Here is a 6,126-nt window from a genome sequence, read left to right on the forward strand (position 1 = left end):
TTTTTCTAAAAAAAAAAGAAAAGAAAACCAAACATCAGCAAGCAAGCAAGTTAACAAATTTAAAACACATATTTCAAAGTATAAAATGTTCCCTGGAATATTTCTAACAAGTAAATTGAAATCTACGCTTTGTATTATGCTGTTATGTCTGATCAGATTTACAAGGACAATGGGACTGAGCCATCTTGGACAGAATTTCCATTGCCTCCATAGTATGTGCAGATTCTTGGGAGGGACATAGGAGGTGATCTGAAGAAGGAGTAAAGAGTGGCTACAGTCCAACAATTTAGAAGAAATTGCAAACATTTTTCCCCCCAAGACTTAACTGAGATACAATTTTTCCAGAGGATGTGTGAGAGGTAAATTTGGGAGTGCTCCTAATTTTTGCCCTGTGTCTTATATTAAAAAAATATTGAATAAGTTCTCAGGTAGAGCTCATTATTAAGAATCATGAGGAAAACTGATGTCATATGAAATAATCAGAGGAATAGATAATGGGTAAGCAGAAATTCTCTTTGACCTTTGGTCTAACCTTGAAGGGAAATGTAGATTAGAAAAAGCAAAGCTGGAACTCCGCATGACACAGCCATACAGGCCATGGGGCATAGACCATGGAAAAACAGGGGGATGTATGAACCGGAGGAAAGTGAGGTGGAAACAGAAACTGTAGGAAATGATGCATTGGACTGCTGAGGACAACTTCCTACTGGCATACCGTCCACATTCTTAACACTTCACCTCCATTGTCTGTTTACTCATTTTTTGGTTTATTTGTTTCTTATATTTAAGATGAACAGCTTAAGAAAGGGCTGCCACTTCAGAAGTCACATTATGCAAAAAGGAAGAAGATATAATGTAGAAAGGATCCACTTTGCAAAATGAAATCTTTGGTTAATTTAGAATTGGTTAATTTAGAATTGGTTTATTTCTCTGTTTTCCTCCCTCTGATATCAAGCAATATACTGCCTCCCTGTCCTCATTTCAAATGTGCTTATTTGTAAAACCACGATCTCATGAATAGTTGTTTGCCAAGATCTGTCTTATGTTTTGCAGAACACGTCTATTGAATGGGGAAATCCTTTGTTTCAAAGATATATACTGCCTTGAAATGTAGCATTTCTTACTTGACAAAAATGCAACAAAACTTATCCAGAAAAATACTTTTCTGAAACATTGAGTGTCTGGCTAAAGTTTCAGAAATAAATGTGGCCAGTTTCAAACATTACTGGGGCAGCAGCAGATTCATCTGGTTCTTTTCACCAGGGCTAAGTGTTCTGGTGAGGTGTGTATAGTATGTGAATTGGTCAGGGTCCAATTGGGACCCAGTTTTTCTCAGGTCATCTCCCTCTTGTTTATGTTTCCTGTGACAGCAGTAACTGGAAATGATCACAAAACAGTAGGATATTTATTTCCTGGTTTTAGCTGACTAATGAGCATCTGAGAGATACTTGTAACTTTTGTGTGTTTGCTCAGACAGTGGAGTTTCTCTCTCTATTCTGGGAGTTAAAATCAATCAAAACTATTTCCTCAACTGGTCCCATACTTAAGCAAAACAAATAAAATAAACCAGGGCTTTTATTCAGTAAACTGGGGTACCTAATAACTATTACATTATTTAGTTTTATTAAAAGTAGCAGATTATTAAATGATATGACTTCTTTATGTAGCAAAGATAAACTCCCTTCCAAATCCTGCCAAGAGTAATTTTGTAACTGGGGTAAAATGGGAAAGGAGAGAAGAAAAACATCGCCAAAAATACGTGTTATATATGAAAATCAGTAGATAAATAAAATACCATCTTGAGAGTAGAAATAACAATAATCATAATGGCAAATCAGAAACGGATAGTACTAATTTTCCCTCCCTTTTCGCCACCTTACAGGATATCCCGTCTCGCTGCAGAAACAACACACGGAAATGAATCAGTCGATAAAGGATTTTCTCCCATTAACGATGTTGGTGATTTTGTCCCATGAAGCGGAAGTGTACCATTAAGATGGATGTTCAAACTCTGTAGAGATCACAGTAGCTCCCCCAGACCTGCAGCTGGATGCAAACTTTTGTATGTGTGATAAAGAATGTCAAGTTAAAGGTAAATGCATTTTACCTAAGTATGATAATAAATCACCACCTAGACTGACCTAAATGTTTAATTTTTTCTAACATTGATAGTCACTCTCTTTTGACTGCAGCCATCACTGACTACTTTTGTTTTTCCTACTAAATCTCATAAAACTGACCTCTGTAGAAGCCTGAGTAACTTTTCTTTGAAGGGACAGGGATGGAGAATAAAGCAATAATTGTGAGAATGTGGAATCACAAGAGAGAATGACGTCACTTTAATCAGGAGAAATTCAGCAGTCATTCAAAAATTGTTGTTGTGATATTTTTCATTTAAAAGAGATATAAATTCCTCTTAAACAACTTATATTTTTCAAAATTAAAATCAAAAAAGTTAATTAATTTGATTATGGTGGTTAAAATGGATATGTATATCAAAATATGGAGTAGACTACCTTAAATATATGCAACTTTAACTTGTCAATTATAATTTTTAAAAAGCTGAAAATTAAATTAAACATCAGGCATAAAAAAAATAGAAAAAAGGAAAAGAAAATGAGAGAGGAATGAAAAGTCCCTTCCATTCCCAAGGTTTGTATGACCTAGAAATGAACTTGTCCTAAGAATCTGGTTTAAGACATATATTAAAAGTTTTAGAAGGACTTAGACTTTCAAATTTCCCAGAAAGATAAACTTAGTGTCACAAATACTATCACCATGTTGGGATCAAATTGGAGGATTCAATGGAATTAAATATTTAAAGCAGGAGGTGAAGTCAGATTTATGTAATGCTAATTTCAGGCAGTTTTCAAAGTTAATGCTTGTCCACATTTGCATGGCCAGCTCCCCTCACCCCAGGACCACATGGTCAGCTCTGGCCTGCTTGCCACTGGCATCAACCACTTCTGTGGTATGCTGGCTACAATTCAACAGTGAAGCATGCATATTCTCTACTGAGTATTTAGGGAGCCTGCAGGCAGTGAAATATGATGTAAATGGAAAAACAGAAAAAAAGTATAACCTTAAAACTCACCATCATAAGCCATCGAGGTGTCCTGCTCACTGTTCCAATGTGGGGACTCACACAGGCCACCCAAACTGCTGACATCCTTCCTTGACCCTTTCAAAGCAATTGTGAGCCTAATGATTGGGTTTTGGAACTGAACTTTACAGGAATTGGTTCCAATCCTGGGTGGTGCTGAGAAAACTCAAGTCTCACCAGAATTTGGCTGAGACCACCAGATGCGTTTCATGTGAGGGCCTTTTCCCATAATCTGACCAGAATGATTTATAAATGTTCTGGGGATCAAAAAGCAGGTCCCAAAGGCTGAGAAAGGGCCATGCCCTGATCAGCTAGGAGACCACACAGCCGTCCTCTCTCCTCTCTGAGTATTTATAGTTAGAAAACCGTACCACCCTTCTCCTTCGGAAGCTGAGGGTGAAAGTGGAAAAAGCCAGAAACACAAATTGCATCCTACAGCTGAGAAAGCCTCTCTCTTGGAAAAGCTAGAAAATAAATACATAAAGGGGGAAATCCAAATGGGATTGCTCTTCAAACACACAAATGATCTTATGTTAACAGTTGGGATTAAACAGCTGTCTCATGGTTATGTGATCATAACAGATGCTGTGTGCAAACGTTTCCTGCTAGCTTTGTTTTGGTTATTGCTGTTTGTGCAGTTCAGTGGGCTGAATTCAGCTTAAGGGATACAGGTTTTTATTATTCTTCTGTGCTACCCAGGCAGCTTCATCATCTCTTTAAGAGGAAAAGGGGCGAGTGTGAGGGATAGAGGGAGAGGAAATGGAGGGTAGGCACTCCGATGTCACATTGGGAATGATGTCATATTGATGAAAAATTCCAACACACTGGTTTACGACCACTTTGCCGTTAAAGTGGTCCCTAGTTCAATTCTTTGTGTGTGTGTGTGTGTGTGTGTGTGTGTGTGTGTGTGTGGAGGCTGTCCCTGAGTCTAGTGCAGTTTATGCAGCTGGATTTATAGAACATAGAGAAAGATTTCTTTGATGACTAACAGATTATAATATTGTAATGCTCCCTGTTTTGTCTCTCTTCCTCCCATGCCCTCCAGATGTAAAAGGTACTAGCCGATTTTGATTTTTCCTAGAATTTTTATTTCATCTTAGGAATGGGGATTACCCTATCTATGTCAGCCAAATGACATGGCGAACTGTGACTGTTTTGGGAAGTTCAAATCTGGAAGCCATTTTGGCCTGAATTATATGACTTGTTTGAATCAAAATATCCTCTTGGCTCAAATTCTTCAGAGAGATGCTGTGATTCATAACACTTTGCCTACCAACAGATTTTCTTTCTACTTATATTTTCCAAACTTTAAAAAAATATGATGTAAATGGCAGAAATAATGTTTCTGGGTTCTCAAAGCACCTGGCTGCCATGAGGAGGCGGTAAAGAGAACAACATGAGCCCTATTTAGCAGGTCTGGCGTGGGCTCTGCCTACTCGTCCACACCCCCAGGACCTCAATTCTCATCTATAAAAGGCCGATCTTCATGCATGTAGGCATGCATTCACTGGCCAGTAGCTCATCTGCACTTTTTGAAATTTTGAATGGGGGAAGGGGCAAGCAGATTCCATGGCTTAACACCTTCTGTTATGAATCATACCTTTGAGTAGGATGTCCTACCATGGTGAAGTCTCTCCCCTCTGACATCTTTACTGAAGAGGAGGTTTTAATAATATACAAACATTTATGGGACCAAACTTAAATCGCCATCTTATTCTCACTCTAAAAAAATATTTAGGGCTTTCCTGGTGGCGCAGTGGTTGAGAGTCCGTGTGCCGATGCAGGGGACACGGGTTCGTACCCCAGTCTGGGAAGATCCCACATGCTGCAGAGTGGCTAGGCCCGTGAGCCATGGCCGCTGAGCCTGCGTGTCCGGAGCCTGTGCTCTGCAATGGGAGAGGCCACAACAGTGAGAGGCCCGCGTACCACAAAAAAAAAAAAAAAAAGATATTTAATGGTGACTCTTCAGGGCTTACCAGCTCACAGAATGAAATTAGCCTTTCTCTGGAAAGTTGCCAAAGCAGTCACATTTCTAGAATATTTTAAATCAATTTGAAGGCAACTTCATATACATTCAACTGTTGATCCTATAATGCTTGAACAGGTCCTGGAGGTATTTTCCTAATTTTACAGAAAAGCAAGTCAACGTTCATCCTATAAGGGGAGTAACATGCCTAAGTTGTCCAAGTTTATACAAGTAGTAAGTGGTGGAGCCCATACTGGTACCCACATTGGGAATCTATGGCCACATGATATAGAGACTGAGGAGAGTATTTGCCCAGGGATCTCTGTTGTTGTCTTTGTCTTTTTTATCTGGTGGATGGTGAGGGTGCTGCACTATGTCAGCCGGCCTCTATTACCTCTAAATTGTTCAGGCAAACATCAGCCCCCTTCTTCCAGACATTCTAGGTGCTCTGCAAATACTGGAGAGTTTGTTTTCTATGTGCCCAGGAGGTCTGCATGTCAACTCCCTTTATGGAATCAAGCCTGCAGCAACCTCAAAACAAAAGGTCCTTCCAAAGAAGATACACAAATGGCCAATCAGTACATGCAAAGATACTCAACATCCCTAATCACTAGGGAAAAGAAAATCAAACCTACAAGAGGATACTAACTCACACCCATTAAGATGGCTAACATACTTTTTAAAAATACAGAAAATGACAAGAGTTGACAAGGATGTGGAGTAATTGGGACCCTTGTGCACCCTTGATAGGGATGTAAAATGGCAGAGCCACAGTGGAAAACATTATGGCAGTTCCTCAAAAAATTAAAAATAAAATTGTCACATGATCTAGTAATTCCATTTCTAGGAATATACTCAAGAAAACTGAAAACAAGGTCTTAAAGAGATATTTGTACACCGATGTTCATGGCAGTATTATTCACAATAGCTAAAATGTGGAAGCAACACAAGTGTCCATCAATGCATGCATGAAAGGATAAATAGAATGTGGTATTTACATATAATGGAATATTATTCAGCCTTATAAAAGAAGGGGTTTCTGACACATGCTACATCA

This window comes from Lipotes vexillifer, unplaced genomic scaffold, assembly GCF_000442215.2.
Source record: "Lipotes vexillifer unplaced genomic scaffold, Lipotes_vexillifer_v1.1 scaffold665, whole genome shotgun sequence".
Lineage (NCBI taxonomy): Eukaryota > Metazoa > Chordata > Mammalia > Artiodactyla > Lipotidae > Lipotes > Lipotes vexillifer.